This window comes from Mus caroli, chromosome 15, assembly GCF_900094665.2.
Source record: "Mus caroli chromosome 15, CAROLI_EIJ_v1.1, whole genome shotgun sequence".
NCBI classification, from domain to species: Eukaryota; Metazoa; Chordata; class Mammalia; order Rodentia; family Muridae; genus Mus; species Mus caroli.
The window spans coordinates 57,920,766-57,940,276 of record NC_034584.1 but is presented as its reverse complement, the minus strand read 5'-3'; the positions used below and the strand labels follow the sequence as shown (position 1 = coordinate 57,940,276).

Below are 19,511 nucleotides of genomic sequence, written 5' to 3'. Positions count from 1 at the left end.
TGTGTGTGTGCATGTGTGCTTTCACATTGTGTGTGATAGGCATGTTGTATATGTTTAAGTGGAACATGTGTGATGTGTTTTCATTGTATGTGTGATATGTGCTATATATGTACGTATGTGGTTTTAGGTGTGTGGTGTGTGTTTCATTTGTTCATGTATATGGTATGTTATGTGTACATGAATTTGTACGTGTCTATGGCACGTAATGTGTTATGTGTATGTTGCGCTTGTAGGTATGCAGTGTGTGTGTGTGTGTAGTGTGGCATATAGGTATTTGTTTGTAGACTGTGTGGTGTGGGTTATACTTATATATGGTGTGTATATGTGTGTGATAAGGTATATGTACATGTGTGCATACACATTTGAAGATATGGCTGTGAGCATGGCTTAGACAGCCTTTCAGTTGGGTCTTCCCTTTCTTTAAGCACTTGTGATGAGTTTAAAAGGGAATGTTAAAGCATACAACAAGAACAAGGGGAAGGCACTTGTCCCTGTGAACAGAAGCAGAGCTGGCAAAGCACTCGGGGTGACAGCAGCAGACAGTGGCCTCCTGAGACAAGGAGGCCCCGCCCCACACCTTTTGTGAATAAAATGAAGCTGGTTAAGTGGCTTCCGGTATTTTCAGAACTCAATGAAAAGCTAAGTGAGAACTTCACCGGCAGCTGAAGATTTGATCCTGGCCAAGGGCGCTCACTCCGTTCCATTCCATCTGGCAGTGAGTGTGTGTAGACGCCCCTCTGCCTCCATTTCAAGCAGAGTGCTGGTCACGTGTCAAGGAGGCTGCTGTTGAACCCTGGTTTTCTGAAAACTCTTTGATGCCTAAGCTTCCGCTCTGAGAGATTGGTTTCCAAGAGTGAGACCTCTGAGGGCACTGTGCATGCTTGCTTTCTTCTCTGTGCAGAACAGAAACCCCAAACAGGAAATGATTCAGGGACAGAATGGCTGAGATCAGTTCAGAGTCAAGTTGAGCTGAACATATTTTTCTGGGACCAGGGTTTCTGTAGCCATCCAGGATTCCAGGACCCTTTATCTTAGAACTCAGAATCTCAGAGCACAGCATGACCCCACCCCACCCTCTACGTCTGAGACTAGGGTGTCCATCCTGATGGTCCTTAGTTACAGATGTTTGGGGCTTTGCCTTCATCTGTGCAACTGTCAGCAAATGACTTCTCAGAGTCAGCTCCTTCTCCCCCATCTCCATCTCTCCCATCCCCCCCTCCCTTCCCATCTCCTCCCACCCCCATCCTTGTGATGGCTAGTGTTATTTTCAGCACTAAGTGAGAGACAGATTTGAGAAACATTGCTGCTGTGCGTCTAACCTGTGACCCATGGGCTGCATGCTGCAAGGGTTGTTCTGAATGTAGCCCAACACAACATTGTAAACTTAACTTAAAATGTGACATTTTAAAAACTCTTACTTCATTTACTTTTTTTTTTTTTTCTGAGGCAGGGTCTCACTCTAGTTCTTGATGATCTGGAACTCACTGTGTAGACCTGGCTGTCCTTGAACTCACAGAGATCCACTTTCCTCTGCCTTTTGAGCACTGAGATTAAAGGAATGTACCTGCATGAGTTTCTGTGTATCACACATGTGCAGGTACCTGTTGAGACCAAAAGAGGGTGTCAGATTCCTTAGAGCTGGAGTGACGGTTGTAAACTGTCTAGTGGGAGTGATGGGAATGGAATCCTGGTCCTCTGCAGGATCAGTAAGTATCCTTACCATTGAACGATCTCTCCAGTCCAAACGTGAGAAATCTGTGTGATGTTTGTTTTTGTAATTTGATTGCATACGTTTGTTTGTTTTCTTCTTGTTTAGTTTTTTTTCTAGACAGGGCACAAAGCCAACCAACCAAAAACAAAACCCCAAAATGGTGGCTTTCCTGAAACTCACTATGGAGACCAGGTTGGCTCTGAACTCACAAGAAATCCTGCTGCCTGTCTCCCAAGTAGTGGGGTCAAAGGTGTGTGATCAAAGAACTATGCCTGGCACTTGCATAGTTCTTGAGCATGGTCTTTGTAGGTGACAGTCCCATGGTACCATGTGTAAAGATGGGACGCTTTGGCCTGGTCTGTGTAACTGGCACTTACAAGACGTCCTCTCAGACCATGTTACTAGTATCGGAAGGGAAGAAGTAATGGTGAAGGCCAGGACTTCTTGGTGGCTTTCAGCGTGCTGCTGTAGCTCGCTTAATCCTTGCTGTCACTCTTCTTACAGGAGAAGACACCGAGGCCTGAGATCTGAGATCCTTTCAAGGCTACTGCATTGGTAAGTAACAGAGCTGGCATGGGACCCTAGCCACCTGGCTCTAACCCCTCACTGCTCACTCTCACTCTGAAGAAACAGCAGTGAGCCAGATGTGACTTTCACTTCAGTAGAAGTGTCCCCACCCCATGGAAGTGACAGCACATAACGCATCATCTCCTTCGGCCCATGAACGCTGAGCTTCTGTAGGCTGTTGAGTCAGACTAGGAATTTAAATAACTAATTTGGAAGTGAGGTGATACTTCTACACTTCCTGCCCCAGGTAACAGTAGTAGCAAAGAGTTCTGAGCCATAGACTGTGTGTACACATTACCCAAGTCACAGTAGCCCTACCAAGCTCAAGTTCACAGGAAGGAATGACCTGGACCCCAGTCGTTCTGTGAAGGAAAGCAGAGTCAGTATTCACACCTGGCTTGCAAGCCGGTGCTGTTAACCAGCGTAGTTTTTGTCACCCTCTGAGGGCGCCTGTCGTGGGGGAAAACCATTCTCCTTGATCCCAGGTGCCCCCACCACATTCCACGTGGCTGGCCAGCTTTGTGGTGATGCGTCAGCATGGTAAGGGGCCCTCAGCACAGTGGCCCATGGCAGCCTTTGCTCTGGCGTGCTTGAATGGTTTTAATGTTTTGTTTTGTTTTTTAATGGAATTATGTGTGCAGTTAAATACAAATCTTATTCTTTACAGCTGGTTATATAAATGTTTACTATCCTACCCAAGTTAACTGCCCTGAATCAGGAGGCTCAGTATTCCCACCATGCTAGGATGCTCCCTAGAACTGCCTGATGAGTCAGCACTTTATCATGTCTGTGTTTTCAGCTTATACAGATGCAGGCAGGCATAGTTGTTCAACAAAGCAAACTGAAGGCAAAACCACCTTAAATAGCATAGGTGGCCATATCATTTCACCCGGCAGGCCTCTGTCTCCGAGTGAGTATGATAGGAGGCTTGGATCTGCTATTCCTTCTGTTAGTCTTTGTTCTCAGTGCCTTTTAAAATTTGAGCATCTCATGCCATCAAGTGTCTCCTGTATTTATAGACTGTAATTATCACACAGCATGCCCCCCTACATCCAAACCATCTCTTCCATATGGTGCTTAGCTTAAGACATTCAGTCCAGTGCTAAAAGAAAGACGATGTTGTATGTCATAAAAGACAGTCGGCCAGTCTTCAGTGTGAGGCCATATGGGATTTTCAAACCATTTTAGAGTTTTCAGTTTTTATATTACATTCTGATGTTAGATGCTAAACCTGGAGTGAGATGCATTTTATAGAAATCTTACATTTATTATTGAGTGGGGAGGGGACAGTGTCACGGGGACAATGTTTGGAGCCTGTTCTCTCCGTTGTCCTTTATGTGAGTTCTAGGGACTGAGCTAGGGTCACAGGGCTCGTGTGGAAAGTGCCATTATTTACTAAGCTAGGTGGACAGCCCGTAAGCTGGAATTTTAATACCGCTAGGTCTGAAGCGTGAATGAATGACTGCATTGGGTTCAGTGACCTGGAAGTTTTTGCTGAGATGATACACCGAGCTGATTTGCACAAATACTTCCCAGTACAAATGTGTGGAGTTGATGGAAATAAGAGCAGTGGGTCTTGGGGAGTCTGTAACAAAACATTCTAGAATCAACCAGAAATTTAGAGAGACGTATGAGCCAGTGGTTATATGTGAACAAAAGCTGTGACACATATGGGACTTTTGTAGGCAAAGGGTCCAGTGAGTGGTGTGTTAATTGTACAGAGTCTAGAAGTGAGGCCTGAGATAAGGTAGGATTGAGTATCCAAGAGCCTTAAAGGAAATGTTTATTTCTTTATGACAGTGGAGCTAGAAAACGTCACTGTCTGGAAGTTTAACTATGAGTTGAACGAGTGTTACCCACAAGAAATAAAAACTTGGTACTGTACCACACACACACACACACACACACACACACACACACATCAAATCTATTTTGATTACTTATAACATGATGTCCTTCAACCTGAACAGTTAACGTGAAACTTAGTTTAACCAGTACCACAAACACAAACGCAGTCCTAGAGGATGTTTCATCAGTGCATTCCCGACAGGATTCGCATAAGAAGGAAAAAGACTACCTGTGCAGAAGTCACAGATAGACACTATAGACTGACTACTCAGGACAAGCCATTCCAAGATGCTGGTAAATTTAACTGTTCAGTAAAACCAACAAATAGTATGTTTAAAATGATTGAGGACTAGTGACATCAAAAAGTAAAGTAAAGGGGAAGAAGATCTATAAACCAGCCAAAAATGAAATGAAATGAGAGTCATTTTATTTAAAACCTAAGGGAAGGGCTTAAGGAATGACTAGCTGTGGAGAGCAAGTGAACTGTCGTACAATATTAACCCTCATTAAGTGTGTTGCCAGACACTGTTCTGAGTTCTTGGCTCAACCCACTTAATCGGCAGAACAAATTGTGAGGGGGCATCATTATGGCCATCTGTATTTTTATTTGTTTATTTTACATCCCTAATTAAAATATAATGACGTCATTTCCTCCCTTCAGCCCTTCCAGCATCCTCCCTAGTCTCAACTTGATGGGCTCTTTTTGTTTATTATTGTTACAAACATATAGACAAATATATAGATACAACCCGCTGAGTCCGTTTTTATTTTTCCTGTGTATATGGTTTCAGGGCTGACCGCTTGTATTAGATAACCAGTCAGGGACTCAAACCTGGAAGGGGCTAATTCTCCCTCCCAGCAGACATCAGTGCCCTGTCTCTGTCAGTGTTCTCTGTCTAGGGGTTGGGTCACTGTGAGATTTCCCCCTTCCATGTTAACATGTCTGGTGATATTGTTGTTTGGGTCTAACTCAGCAGCCCTTTCTAAGAGTCACATAGTAGACTTAATGGTACTCTGACTTTCAAGTGTTATACCTCCTCATGCCCTCTTCTGTGGTGTCGCCTGAGCCAGTGCTGTAGATGTGTCCATTGGAGCTGGGCTCCCCACAACCCACTGACCTTTGCATTGTGAACAGTTGTCATGTCTATTTTATAGATGGAAAAAAAAACACTAATGCAGTTCAATCTTGTTATTCATGGTTGTACACTTGTACTGGTAAGGACAGAGCTGGGATTTGACCCCAGCAAGAATTAAGAATAATCACCAAGTGGTATACGGATGTAAGTATGAAAGAATAGTAAAGAGACACTGCATAGTGGGGCTAAAGGAGAAACCATGCTGGGGGAATGTGAGGGTTAAATGTCTTCTGGGATCTCCTGTAAGCTTTGAGATGTAAGAATTTCCGAGCAGATGAGCATCATGGGTACAGGATGCAGGGGAGGGTAGCAGAGCCTCACTTTGCACTGTAGTATATATTGATGTGCCGATAAATGTTTATAGCAGTCTTCATAGGGAAAGGCCAAAAAAAAAAAAAAAGCCTCTTTGTAGCATCCAGTGATTTCTTTTTACTTTTAAATTTTACTTTTTATGTGTATGGGTGTTTTGTCTGCATGTCTGTCTGTACACCATGTAGCACCCATGGGGGCCAGAAGAGGGCGTCAAGTCCTCTGGAACTGGGGTTACCGATGGCTGTTAGCCAATCATGTGGGTGCTGGCAAATTGAACCTGGGTCCTCTGAAAGAACAGCCAGTGTTCTTTACCAGTGAGCCATTCACTAGGCCCGTGTTTGCTGCTTTCTGTGGTGTAAATATCCCCGCAACGACTAGTTTCAGGCGAGCAATGCAATGTCTCTGAACTTGGAGTTGAGAAGCTGTGAACATCGTCACGTCTCTTGAAACAACATGATCTGGCTTCGGCATGTCAGTGGCTCACGTGTTCACGCTATTTTAAGCTCCGATTCTGGGTTGTGCACCTAGGAGCGGAATTTCCAGGAAGTAGTAATGTCACGGGTGATTCACGGGGGCAAGAAGAGACAATGGGACGGGAGCAGCCAGCGCGCTCTGCCCTTCTTTCTTCCCCTGGACTTAAAAGCATAACAGGAAAGCAGCCTTTTGCGAATGCGGGCCGAAGCATGGCATAGTCCTCACAGTTGGACACTATGCATGTAGCTAAACGCTAGGGTTAAGTCCTCGTCCTCCCAGGGCTGATGACTTCCCAGCCATGGGTTTCTGGTAGGAGTTACAGTATCAGATATGAGCTCCATCTTGTGCGGTGGGTCTCAAGTCTAGTCATAGAACAGTTGGGTGCCCCATGACGATGGCGTCACCATTGCAGGTATAGAGGCATCTTGCCTGGCAGGTTAATGTTGCAATTTGTAGGGCTCACAGCATAGCAAGGCCACTGATGCCCTTTCTTTCCGAGTACTCTGTTATAGAACTGTCCATCATCACAAAAGCTAGAGAGTAGGAAGGGAGCTTGCTCTCAGTTCCAGCTTGATTTCTCTCTTGTCTTGCAACCAAGGTGTGTGTGTGTGTCTTCAGGAATAAGGTCTTACAATCTAGTTTCAGTAGGCCACCAAAAGGAGATGCTAGAGCCTGTATTCTTTGGGGCTTTGCTAACCAACAGCTTATAAGGTAGTCATGATTTAGTTTTGAGTTGCAAGAAAAGCAATATTCAGAAAAGTAGTCATTCATCTATATGGAAAGACAGGAGCATGGATATTTTTCTGTATCTGTCGTCATACACAATATGGATACTTAACTTGGCTCTGCTTAGAGTATAGCTGGAAATCTGCTGTGGGCCGGTGATACCCAATTCCATGTCCTTTTATAGGCATTTGAAGTTTTAAAATTATTATTACTTATAGACAGTCTTGTTTTGTATCCTGAGATAATTTATAACTTGTTTGTATCCCAGAACAGTCCAGACCCTCCTGTGTCATTATAATGACTTGTTTGGTCACATATTGCTGTTTGATGAAGAATCAATTGTACCTAAAAGACTACTTGGGACTAGGCATGGAGGTACATGCTGATAATCCAAACACTTGGAGGGGTGTGCAGATTGGAAGTGAAAGACCAGCCTGGACTCCACAGAGGACGAGACAAAACCACTTAGGGAGCCTTGCACACAAGAGCCCTTCCCAAATTTAGAGGGAGTTAGCAAGTCTCCCGTGGGAATCCACCACTAAATGCTAGGCACTTCCCTGTGCCATCTGGTGTAGCCAGTACATACGCCACTGCAGGTCTCCTCAGTGCTTGACTCTGCACTCAAGGAGTCTCAAGGAATCTGTAAATAAGTGATAAATATCTGTGAATTCCATTTTCAAGACGTGTGTGTGGGGAGAGAGAGAGAGAGAGAGAGAGAGAGAGAGAGAGAGAGAGAGAGAGAGAGAGAGAGAGACTTGTGTGTCAAGTCCTGGCATGCAGTAGATGGAGTTTGGTGGCATTATTTAGAGGGGTTTTATAAACAGGCACTGCTTAACCATCCAAAGGGTTTCGAATGTATCTCAAGCTTCCCTACCACTAATCCCTGGTGCCCTCCACCTCCTGGGTTACTTGGAGGTATTCTGTCATTACTAATTGTCTCAACGTGAAGTCTATTTGCTCTGGAAAGTCAGAACTCTGTTTCTGGAACAAATGAGACCTCGATGTGTTTAGCAAGCGACAGAGGTGAGAATTTGTCCCACTGTGTCATCCTTTTTTAGGCTTATTTGATCCGCCCACCGCCTGTCCAGGATGGATCATCAAAGGCCCCAAAGACACTGGCTTCTGTTCACTTGACAAAGAACATTTATGGCCTTTCTTAGTGAAATAGATGTTCTCAGGGGAGCTTTCACTGTTGCTGCTGTTGCTGCGGCTGGCCACATGTCGAACTCATGAGCTGGTTTATAGAACCAGAGGTTTCTCCTCATGGCGCTCCCTGGTTACCGTTTGGAAATAAGTTCCCTAAGTGGGTTATACATCTTAAAAGGCCTTTAGGACACTGTCTGTGGTTGGTGAGGAGCTGGGGATGGCAGCTAGCTTACAGAGTCAGGAGATGGGGGCATGGTCGCTTCAGCTGACAGGGGACATCCTCTGTCACAGGCTCCCAGTGATCATGGTTCATTTGGCTATGCAGTTTTCAGTTCTGGGGGGCTCAGGGTTCCATTGAGCTCTCCTCCGCAGAGCATTGTCTACGCAGCAAGCTGGGATGCAGAGTTTCAGTTTACTGAAGATGGGTGTGAATCAGCGGTGATATCTGACTCCCTCAGACAATCATCCTGTCTTCATTGCCAGAGTGAAGATGGAGAGCCGGTTTAAATACCGTTGCCCTGGGAGATCCTTTCCTGATGCCCCTTTCAGGCTTGTGTTGCTAACTCGACTGTCATCTGACTGGCTCTGCACAGCTGTCGGAAAGAAAGGGTGGCCACCTCCATGTTAGACTGTGAGCCTAGAAAGGTGATGTGGGTCCACCTGCTTCCTGTGCTCACGGGAACTCAGACCTCTCTTGTTGGGCTGCTTCCCACCTCTGAACAACCCCAGCTTGAGCTGCTTTCCGTAGCAAGGAGCTTTGATTGCTTCTTTACTCGAAAAGTTTAAAGATGGAATTTTAGGCGTTAAGAATCGGAAGCTGAAAGTCTTGCCAAGTCTGGACACAGTTTTTCATCTCTGGATGAGACCCATGTCCTTTACAGATTGGGGCATCATGTAGCAGTTAGTGGTCCTAACAGCTTTAGAAAGGTCACTTTCCTAATCATCCAGCTGGAAGTCACAGAATTGATCTTACTGTTCCTCTGGCTATCAGTGGCTGTTGCTAAGTGCACTCTGTAATTTGATTCGCCATTCTAGGACAGTCCCGCCCACTGGTGAAGGTAGGCTGGTTTCTGAATGCCTCCTGGGGCACAGGGACAGAATGTGGCTAGGGGCTCCTTCCCTGAGGCCATCTGGGAACTGCTGTTGAATGATGGGTAGGCAAGAGCAAAGGAAGTCCAAGGAGACAGGTTTTTAATTCGTGTTTATTGGATGAGTGAATGAACTGAGGAATGAGCAGAGGAGAGCAGCAGCGAGGGCTGGTTGTACAGCGCTTGCCGTGGGTTTAACAGATGGAGCTTTGTAAAGAGGAGGGATACTGCTTTGAAGTCTAGCCATTAAAGTAACTGAAATATTTAACAAGAGACAGGAGAAAGACATGCGATAGCTGTTTCTAGGTGTATTCAGGGCATTGACAGGGCAGGGACAACAGTTGGGATCCTACTCTCTGTCCTAGGTGCTGGATAGACACCTTGTTCTCACCTTACTTTAATTTTTATTAGAAAAATCAATTTTTTGCTGACCAGCCAGGTGGCTTAGTGGTTAAAGTTCTTGGTGCCAAGCCTGATGACCTGAATTTAGTCCCTGGGACACACACATAGAGGGAGAGAACCAAGTTCTACAAGTTGTTCTCTGGCCTCCACATGTATGTGCACACACACAAACACACACACACACAGACATACACAGACACATATACACACAGACACACAAGACACACACACACAGACATACACACATATACACAGACACACATACAGACACACACACAAGACACAGACACACATAGACATACACACAGACACACACAGACATATACACACAGACACAAACATATACACACAGACACACACACATACACACACAAGACACACAGACACACACAGACATATACACACAGACACACACAGATATACACACAATACAGACACACACAGAGACACACACAGACACACATACTGAAAGTTTATTAGCTTTATGATCTAGGACTAATTGTAATTAATATCTGGGATATGCCTTATGCCATTCAGTCTTTTTCCTAAGTTACATTGCCTTTGGGGATTGAGGTGTTATATGCTTGTTTATTTTGAGATTGCTTGGTTGTATAGCCTTTGGACTCTCCGAAGTCTGCCTTAAGCCTCTTGGGTGCTGGGATTTCAGGTATACACCACCATACCTGGGTCTTATTTACTCCTGATAATTTGTTTTTGTCAGAGAAAGAGACTGTGTCTCAGAGAATTGCAGAGGCATGGACACTGGGGGCTGGGTCAGAGTTCTGTCTTTGGCCAGATTCTCGAACAAAATCCCCCTTTTGATTTCTAGGTCTTTGGCTTGGCTGCTGTCTGCCTGACAGGCTGCACGGAGTCCATCGGGTTTCTAATCAGGATCTAATCCTGGAGTCTTAATGTCACTGCCTTCAGTATTGTCCACTCATTCAGGCACTCAGTCAAATACTCAGGAATGATTTCATCAGTGCTTGGAGGTGTGGGGCAGTGAATGAGGGAAGCCCTCATTTCCCTAGTTTCAGGTTACCTGAGTTCCACATCCCTTCTGGTTGTTAGCCAACCTTCTAGGAACGTGGGGCTGTGATATTGACAGCCACACTAAGTAGCCGGGGACCACTGATCTGTAGGCGACCACCACATCCGGAAAGCTGGGAGACCTTGATTAATGTATCCATACACTCTTGTGGGTTGCTGCTCCTAACAGGAATGGGTGTGTATGGTGGGGTGGGAGGCTTGAGGCAAGCCTTTCCTCGGCTCACTTTCCTGAAGCTGTGAAGCCCATTATTATGCACATATGATGACCCTGGTTTCTGAAATCTCAGAGCAGAGCCATGGTCAGCAACAAGGTCAACTGCAGAAAGGAAGGGAAATCACACTCTGTGGGTGTGGCCTCTCCTGTTCCTTTACACGGCTTCTTCAATCTAGGCCCTGCCGCCGTGCAGAACAGGGAGCTGGGGCCTTGGCTATACTTATAGCTTCATCCTAGGCCTGCGTGCTTCTCTACACCTAGGGCATCTTTTAATGCCCAGCTAGAACCTGGGGCCTTAGATGCTTCTGAAACTCCAGGTGGTTTGATTCATTCTTTCTATTCATTTACTGGGGGGTGTGGGGGGGGAGAACCCAAAAAACCAAAAAACTTGTTTGAGGGCCTCTGTACAGAAAAGCTTTTAAGCCCAAGTTCCAGGGTGACCAAGACCTGTTTGTGCCCTCCTCTGAGAGAACCTGAGTCTGAGTTAAATCATCAGAAATGTGCTTACATTTCTGCCCATCCTTTTAGTGAGTCATTCAGGATGGATCATCAGGTGGGGTGTGCTAGGCTTCAACTGACCGAACTCCCAGGTCAAACGGGGGCAATTGCAGGGATGTGGTTGACAGGAGCAGGAAGTGGAACGGCCTCCAGGCACACTTTGATCAGGGCCCTGCCTTGGTTTCTTGGTGAGGCTTTGGGCTCTGCACATCTTTCTCCTGGCTTCATTCTCAGGTTCCGGTCCTTTACAGCAGCTTAGGAGGAAGAGGTAGCCTCTCTCTGCAGAGCCCTTGAACAGAATTTCCACTCTTCTCTCTGGCAGGATCCTCTCAGGACCTGCATCCCCTTCTCAGACCAACCATGGTGGCAGAGCAGAGGGGACAGCATTGTCTTAGACAGCTCAGGATCCACCTTTGGGATTGAGGACAAGTGTGTGTGGCTCCTGGTAGGGGATGTGTGGAAGAGATGTGACCAAGAGGCTTCCAAGTGGTTTCTCTGAGAGGATGGAAACAAAAGATGGGCCAGGAGGCCCCGCCTCTTCTCATGGCAAATTCTCCTAGCAAGTCCACCTTGGTTGGTTTGCTTTGTTTGTTTGAAAGCTTAGCATTTTGCATGGTTTCACAGTGACTTGAGTCATGTCTCTTTCCAATGGGAAATTATTTCTATTTTACAGAAGAGGAGACCAGCATAGGGAGCTTAGGGTACTGCTGGTCTGCAGGCACTAGCGAGCCTGCCAGATGTGTCTGGCCTGTGGATTCCACTCTATTTCTCTTTGGGGTAGTTTGCAGAGAAAATAGAATCTTAATAGAGGCCCTAAAAGGGGTTCCTACTGATTCGTCACAGTAAGCAGGGCCTTGGGCGCAGTTAGCACTTTTCATTTCCAGCTTTTATTAGGAGAATCCTGCCTGCCTTTTTTTTTTGTTGTTAGGCAACTGTGGATGGGAGGAAACTTCATTTCCCAGGTTCCGGGAAGTAACAGAGTGAGAGAGTGAGCCCCGGAGAAAAGCAGCGCCATTGTGGACTCACAGTGATTCAGAAGATAGAGCCTCAGACGCTCTTACAGAAATGGGTTTTCTCTTCTTTTCACTTTTCTGCCTGAGGCTGCCGTTTGTTTTCTTAAGCAATAGAGTAACCATTATGTAATCTATACAATGCTTCCTTCCCTTGGGCCCAAGTTAACTGTGCCTTCAACAATGCGGAGTGTCTTTTCATGTTGGCAAAGAGTTTACATAAAGCTAGTGGGAGTCCTAAATTAAACTGCCAAAGCAAAGGCAAACAAGCTGGGGTTTCTGGGCTTCTCCAGACACTGCAGAGACAACATCCCACAGCACAGGCAGCTGATTTGTTGAAATCATCTTGTGCTGGTGCAGGATGCAAGAGTGCTGTGCTCTGTGCAGAGCATGCAATGCCCTGAACATAGTGGCCAGGTGAAAGGGCACTGTTCAGAGCTCCCCCCCCCCCCCCCCACCTCTTTACTACCCCAGGAGACACATTTATCTCAAGAGAAATGAAACAAAAGTGGAGCCGCACATGGGAGGTGGTGACTACTGACAAAGGAGCTTTGGTAAATGTCCTAGTTTGATTTCTCTTGTGATGAACCAAAAGCAAGTCCTGGGGAGGAAAGGGTTTGTTTGGCCGGCTTACTGATTACAATCTGTAAGCACGGAAAGCCAAGACAGGAACAGGTAGGAACTGGAGAAATGAGCATGGAAGAATCCTGCTTACTAGCTTTCTTTCCCTCGGTGGCTCGGGTACCTTTCTTAATACATCCCAGGCCACCCGCCCACAGATGATACGGCTCTTTGAGGACTGGGCCTTCCTACATTGACGAGCAATTAAGGGAATACTTCATAGACATGCCCATAGGCCAGTGGTTCTCAGCCTTCGTAATGCTGGAACCCTTTAATACAGTTCCTCAGGGTGTGCTGAACCCCAACCATAAAATTATCTTTGTTGCTGCTTCATAACTGTACTTTTGCTACTGGTATGAATCGTAATGTAAGTATCTGATAAATATGCGGCCCCTGTGAAAATCTCAAGAGACCCCGAGAAGGGTTATGATGCATAGGTTGAGAACGTCTGGCACAGGCCAGGTTGAAGGAAGCAACTTTTCAGCTGAGATCCTTCTTGTCAGGTAGGTTGGAGTTGGTGCTAAGCTGGCAAAAACTCCAACAAGTAACTTAGGTGCTGTCAGTTTCTTTTTTTGAGTTCTTGTGTATGTGTTCTCACTTTCAGTTTTCTGTGTGTTTCCCTTATGTTCTCTGCTTACTGTTCTGGGTCACAGACGAAGAGCAATTCAAAGCGCCGCCATTGGTAGACCTCCTCTCCTTGGATTCACTCCCATCGGTTCTCAGCCGTGTAATTTTGGAATTCCGATGACCCTGAATGTGGCAGAATGGTTCGGAGGGGGTCTAGAAAAGGTGTGAAGTAAAACAGGCCATGAGAAATGCCTGTGGTTAGGCGTAGGGTTAAATGTCAGGTAGACATTTTATCCTTCAACGAGACTGTTGAGACTTGCTGACCCTAGAGACCCACCTTGATGGCTGTCATTAGGTGTCATTCAGGTTAACTCCCCACAGCAGAACCTGGCTTTACTCTGTTATAACTACAGCTCCTAGAGACTGGGGTTGATGGCATCTGGGAGGTGCCAGGTTGTATGTGTATATGTGTATATGTATGTGCATAGAAATCTTGCTGCCTCTGTGACCTTGGTTTCCAGACTTGTCTGCAGACTAGAATCACCCACAGAGCTTTTTAAAGTCAACGATGAAGACAACATGCTAGCAGGTTTAATTTATTCACTTTGGTACTTTGGGGAACAAGCATGTTCTCTCTCTCTCTCTCTCTCTCTCTCTCTCTCTCTCTCTGTGTGTGTGTGTGTGTGTGTGTGTGTGTGTGTGTATACCTGTGGAGATCAGCCTTGGGGTGTTATCCCTCTTCAGATATTGTCCTCCTTGATTTTTAAGGCAGGATCTCTTACCTGGCTTAGAACTTGCCAATTAAGCTAGGCTGGCAGGTTGAGCCATAGAGATCTGTCTCTCTCTTCGTTGCTGAGATTACAAGCACACACACCACACCAGATTTCTTTTTAATGTTGGTACTGAGAATCGAACTCTGGTACTCCCGCTTGTATGAGAAGCACTTTACTGACTGAGCCATCTCTGTAGCCAAAGTCAGTAAGCTCTTTGGCTGATTCCAGTTGCCGACAGGTTCTGCAACAGTGCTGTGTAATGACTATACCATGACTATGGTCTGGGGATTATTCTCTATGGAATGGGGATTGTCACAGTAACGATGGTAATGGCCATTTAATGGCTGACATCTCTAGGCCAGGCCATCTGCCGAATTTTTACAGATGTTCCCACTAGTCCTTCCTTTGTTCGCTGTGGGAGGCTGGAGAAGAAAGGAGGGGCCGTAGCTTCTGACTGATGTCTGAGGAGTTGACTGATTGGCAGGTAGAGGCCACAGAGGAGGCTGCCATGCTTGTCTCATTCGCCCCTGAGAGACCACTGTGGTCATCCTAAGTCTGAGATTGAGGTTTCTGTTGTTGTTACCACAGCATAACCTGTCCACATCCTGGTGGATATAGCCATCCTTTTAATAACCACAGTGGATTGAGAAGTCAATATTCAAGACCATATTTCTGCAAAGTTGTGCATTGAGGGTGAGTTTATTTTGACTTGTGGCTTGGGAGGGGAAAAGAACACAGTAAACCAGGCTATTAATCTTAGTCTGGTTGATTTGTCCATGAAAACCACTGTGTATGTCCAAGAAGCCAGATTAAATCAATTAATAAAGCCCTCGCTTGTGTTTTTGCAGCACTTTTCTCGGGGCATGTCTTGGTGCTCTGTAGACCTCATACCGTCGCTAGTGTGTCTGATGCCTCCCAGAAGGATGGAGAGGCATACGTTGGTCTGTGGGTTTCCATCAAGTGAGAAAAGGAGCCGTGCTTATCCAGTGGTGACGGTCTGTGGAGGGGAGCGGTGGGAGAGTGCTAGGGTATGTGGTCCTGGGAGAGCAGGAGAAATGGGCAAAAGCCAGGAAATGGTATTGACAGGAGCTCTGCAGCTAGCTCAGAACGACATCAGGAATGGTAGCATTCCCCACCACCGAGGAGACTGGAAAAGTCCAGCAAGTGGGTGTTTCTCCTTGTGTTTTTCATCAAGCAACAAACATATCTCTTAACTTTTTTTTCTTATTTCAGTGTTGGAAAACATTTGTGTGATGAAGGGCAAGGTAAAGATGATTTCATGGATACCCCCCCCTCCATTTGTCCTGAAAAATCATCCCAGATACCAAACCAAGGGTTGCACATTGCTTATTAGTAATTATTAAACACACACACACACACACACACACACACACACACACACCCAAACAGGACTCTTGTTCATGCTTCAGGGAGTCAAACTGAGCTTTGCCCTTGAACTCAGTTGTTCTCTGGCAGTGTAGACATGAGCACCTGTGAGCTACATGGCCTAGATCCCAGGTCTGGTGGGGCTCGTGGTATGGATTGTGCTCCTTGTAATCAGTAGACAAGTTTCTTGACACCTTGGGCCCTCAGTTTTTTAAAATGTAAAATATTAAAGGTGACTTTCAAAGTTCTTGCCTTCAAAAATTAGGGAGTTCAGTGGAAACCCAGTAGGCTGCTGTGGTTAGTTTTGTCTGCTTGATTCGTTCTAAAATCACCTGGGAACAGAGTCTCAGTGAAGCGTTGTCTAGATCGTTGAGGTCAAGTTGGCTTGTGGGCATGTACATAGATGATGATCTTGACTTGATTAACTAAGGCGGGAAAGCCCATCCACTGTGAGTGGCAGCATTCCCTAGGCAGGGTTCTCCACTCCCTAGGCAGAAGATCCTGAATGTTGTTAGAGTGGAAAAGGCAAGCTTAGCACAGGCATGCATGCATTGACTTAATGCTCTGCTCTTTCCTGTGGATGTAATGGGACCATTCCTCCCAAGTTCCTGCTGCTTTGACTTTCCTGCTTGATAGAGGGTAACCTGGAACTGTGAGCTGAAATAAACCCTTTTACCCTTAAGTTCGTTTTATCAGCGCATTTTATCATAGCAACAGGAAAGGAAACTGACATGGGCACACACAAAACAAGTGACCTGTTACATGAAAATGTTAAGCCTAGGGCTTAGGTTAAAGGTATTTTTCTCCTCCTTTGTTGCTGAGAAATGGATGCTGAGTCTCTTGGTGTCTGTGCTCTTAACGTGAAACCTGTACCAGGATTTTAGAGAGGTTCCTGGTTAAACCATTTGAGCTTCTTTGTGACATGGACCATAGTGATATCCCCCCCTCCTTATGCAGTATCTTTAACTTGAAATAGTAACTGTGAGAAGCTGAGTTCATTCACACTTTTAGCTCATGTATGAGTTGTCCTATTATGTTGTTTAAAGTTATGAATTTCACATATCAGTGTCTATAGCTAATGACTTAATCATTTAGGCTTCTTGTGAGTGCTATTCAATTCATTCCTCCATGGCACCTCAATGAGCTCTTGGTTGTCGGGCTGGAGTGACATTAGTCCCCAGACTGGGGTAAGTCAGCACTGATGGCCACATATGCTCCTGACTAGCTGGCTGCAGCTGTGTGCCAGGTACATACTTTGTATCAGAGACTCTACCAGAGTCAGTGCTGGCTCGGGAGTACTGGGCTAGCAAGATGGAATGGCTTTTGCCTAGAGGAAGCTCCTAGTGTTGGAGAAACTGTCATACCATCACAGTAGCTGGAGGCTATCAACAAGCATCTAGGCTTTTGAGAACACGCACAGGAAAGGATCTGACTTGGTTTGGCAAATCGCTGGACATGGCAAAGAACCCAGGCGGGCAGCTGGGGGCTGGAGGTACTAAAGGCAGCATGTGGTCCCAAGTGCCAGGGGCCACCAGAGGGAGCATCAAGATTCACTTGACAAACAACATGGCTGTGACTTAAGGATATGGCCTTCTTGGGACATCTCCTTCCTCCCCTGACTTCTTGAAGCTGAGACAACAATCCCCACTTTTGAAGTTTACTTTTGAAGTTTACTTTTGAAGTTTTCATCTTTATCATTTGTCAGTTGCAAGGCCCTGTACCGGAGTAAGATAGTGTATCTTTCATCCCTGGAAGGAAAGGGGTCTTCATGCAGCTCTGGGTGGCCCCCTAGCAGTATGTGGCATGGGCTGGAATGTGTTGGCTACATGTTTAAAGAAATATCTGGGGGCTGGTGAGATGGCTCAGCGGGTTAAGAGTACCGACTGCTCTTCCAAAGGTCCTGAGTTCAAATCCCAGCAACCCTATGGTGGCTCACAAATATCCATAACAAAAATCTGATGCCCTCTACTGGAGTGTCTGAAGACAGCTACAATGTACACACATATAATAAATTAAAAAAAAAAAAAAGAAAGGAATATCAGAAGCTCATCCGTGAGCTTCTGACTGTGGGACTCTAATCAATCGCAACTGCAGCCGTAGGTCACAAAGCACATAGGGACTCGGAACAGTAGCATGTGACAGCCCCAAGTGCATGTGTGTGCATAGAGACTGAAGCTTCCATTGACCGAGGCAATTAGTGGGGGGAAATGGTGTGCACCTGGGAGTGGTTTAATAGATATTAACTTGTAATTAAAACTTTCAGGTGAATTGGCTTTTCTTCAGTGGTGTCATATTACCTACTTTTCTTTCTTCCCCTGTGGTCCTGTTTCCATTAATAGATTACCAGTCCCCAGTCTTCTCTGTGCTGCTGGCTCTCTTCAATGCTGTGCGCTTTCTTCCAGATCTTTCCGTATCCCTTGGCCCTGTCTGTGTTTGCCTGCCTACAGCCTTCCCATCCCAGTTGCCATTGTTTGAACAATAGGCTTTTCAAGACATTAAAGGATTCATCCCTACTCCTACCCTGTTATCACAGAATTTTAACTTCTCTGGTCTTTCCTACCACAATTTCCTCACAGATCAGGATAGTACTGCATATACAGATTACACTCTATGATATACACGATTTTGTACTTTATTCTTTTCACTTACTAGCCATACATTTTGTTTTGAGTTAAGGTCTCAGAAATTGAGGTTGGCCTTGAACTCAGTTTATAATAGCTGGGATGACCCTGAACTTCGGATACTCCTGTCTCTACCTCTTAAGTGCTAGGATTAGACTATCGTGCATCACCCTGCCCAGTTTATGTGGTATTCAGGATTGAATCCAAAGCTTCCTACCTAAATGCTAGGGAAGCACTTTAGAAAGGAAGCTACTTCCCCACCTCCCAATAACCATAAAGCTTTTTTTAAAAATGGAAAGATTAAAAAAAAGATATTTTACACATGTGAATGTTTTGCCTGCATGTATGTACATGTACTACATATGTGCTGTAGAGGTCAGAAGGAGGCCGCACTGAAGATATGGACAGTTGAAATCTTCTATGTGGGTGAACTTCACCAGGGTCCTCTACAAGAGCAGTGGGTTGCCCTTAACCACTGAGCTGTCTCTTCAGCCCCAATACTCAGAAATTTTAAATCAGGAAATGATCTCCTGCTGTGTGTCAGGCATTGTTTTAGGGGACAAACCAGCACAAAGCAGGTGTTATCGATCTAGGTCTAGTTCTTGGAGAGAGACAGAAGACATTCTGTGTGCTTTCTCAGGAGGTATGGACATGGGGAGAAAAGGTCTGTCTGGAGACGAGTCACCAAGCATCGTCTGATGTTACTGTGTACTTACTAACCACATCAGATCTTTGCTGTCAGCACCCTGGAGTGTATGTGGAGTGTCAGGACAATGAATGTATAGAGAATGTGTGACTCATGGAGGACAAACTCTTTACTCAGAGATGAGCAAGCAGATTCAAGGAAAAGAAATGCCTTGCTCAAGACCTGGTAGTTAGGATAGTTTCCGTTCGTTCTAAAGTTTCTCTTAGAACCCTATTGTGCCACTTCCCTCAGAAGATCATGTTTATTTCTGTAAATAATACTGCAATGAGCACTTTATACCAGCACCACCAGAGTGAAAATCGTCCGTTCACAAATAATGAAACCAAAAGGAAAGGCCGTTATTGACTGAGTTCTTCCATTTGCCAGGTACTGTGCTGTGTTTCTGGCAGCAAGTGTCTGCACGTCCCTCTTTTCAGGTGAGCAAAACATTCAGGCCTGGCCGAGCCCTGACTGTGTCGATGACTTTCCAAGTCTGAACATGAACATAGGAATGTCAGAGACCATCAGTCTCAGTTACTTTTCGCCTTGGACAAAATACCTGGCCGAGAAGGGAGGGTTTGTTCTGGATCACAGGCTGAAGACACGGTCCACCGTGGCGAGGATCTGATGGCAGCCGGAGCCCGAGATAGCTACACACAGTACATCCGCAGTCAGGGAG

General features: G+C 45.7%; 1 protein-coding gene across 2 annotated transcripts in view; it reads left to right on the top strand.

Annotated features, from left to right (window-relative positions):
* The window catches only part of Fam49b (family with sequence similarity 49 member B), a 130,851-nt gene that overhangs the window by 35,445 nt on the left and 75,895 nt on the right, over positions 1–19,511 (top strand). For both annotated transcript variants that reach the window (XM_021183989.2, XM_029469390.1), the window contains exon 2: positions 2,216–2,266. The gene's annotated coding sequence lies outside the window, so the exon portion shown is untranslated. The remainder of the gene's footprint in view (positions 1–2,215; positions 2,267–19,511) is intronic.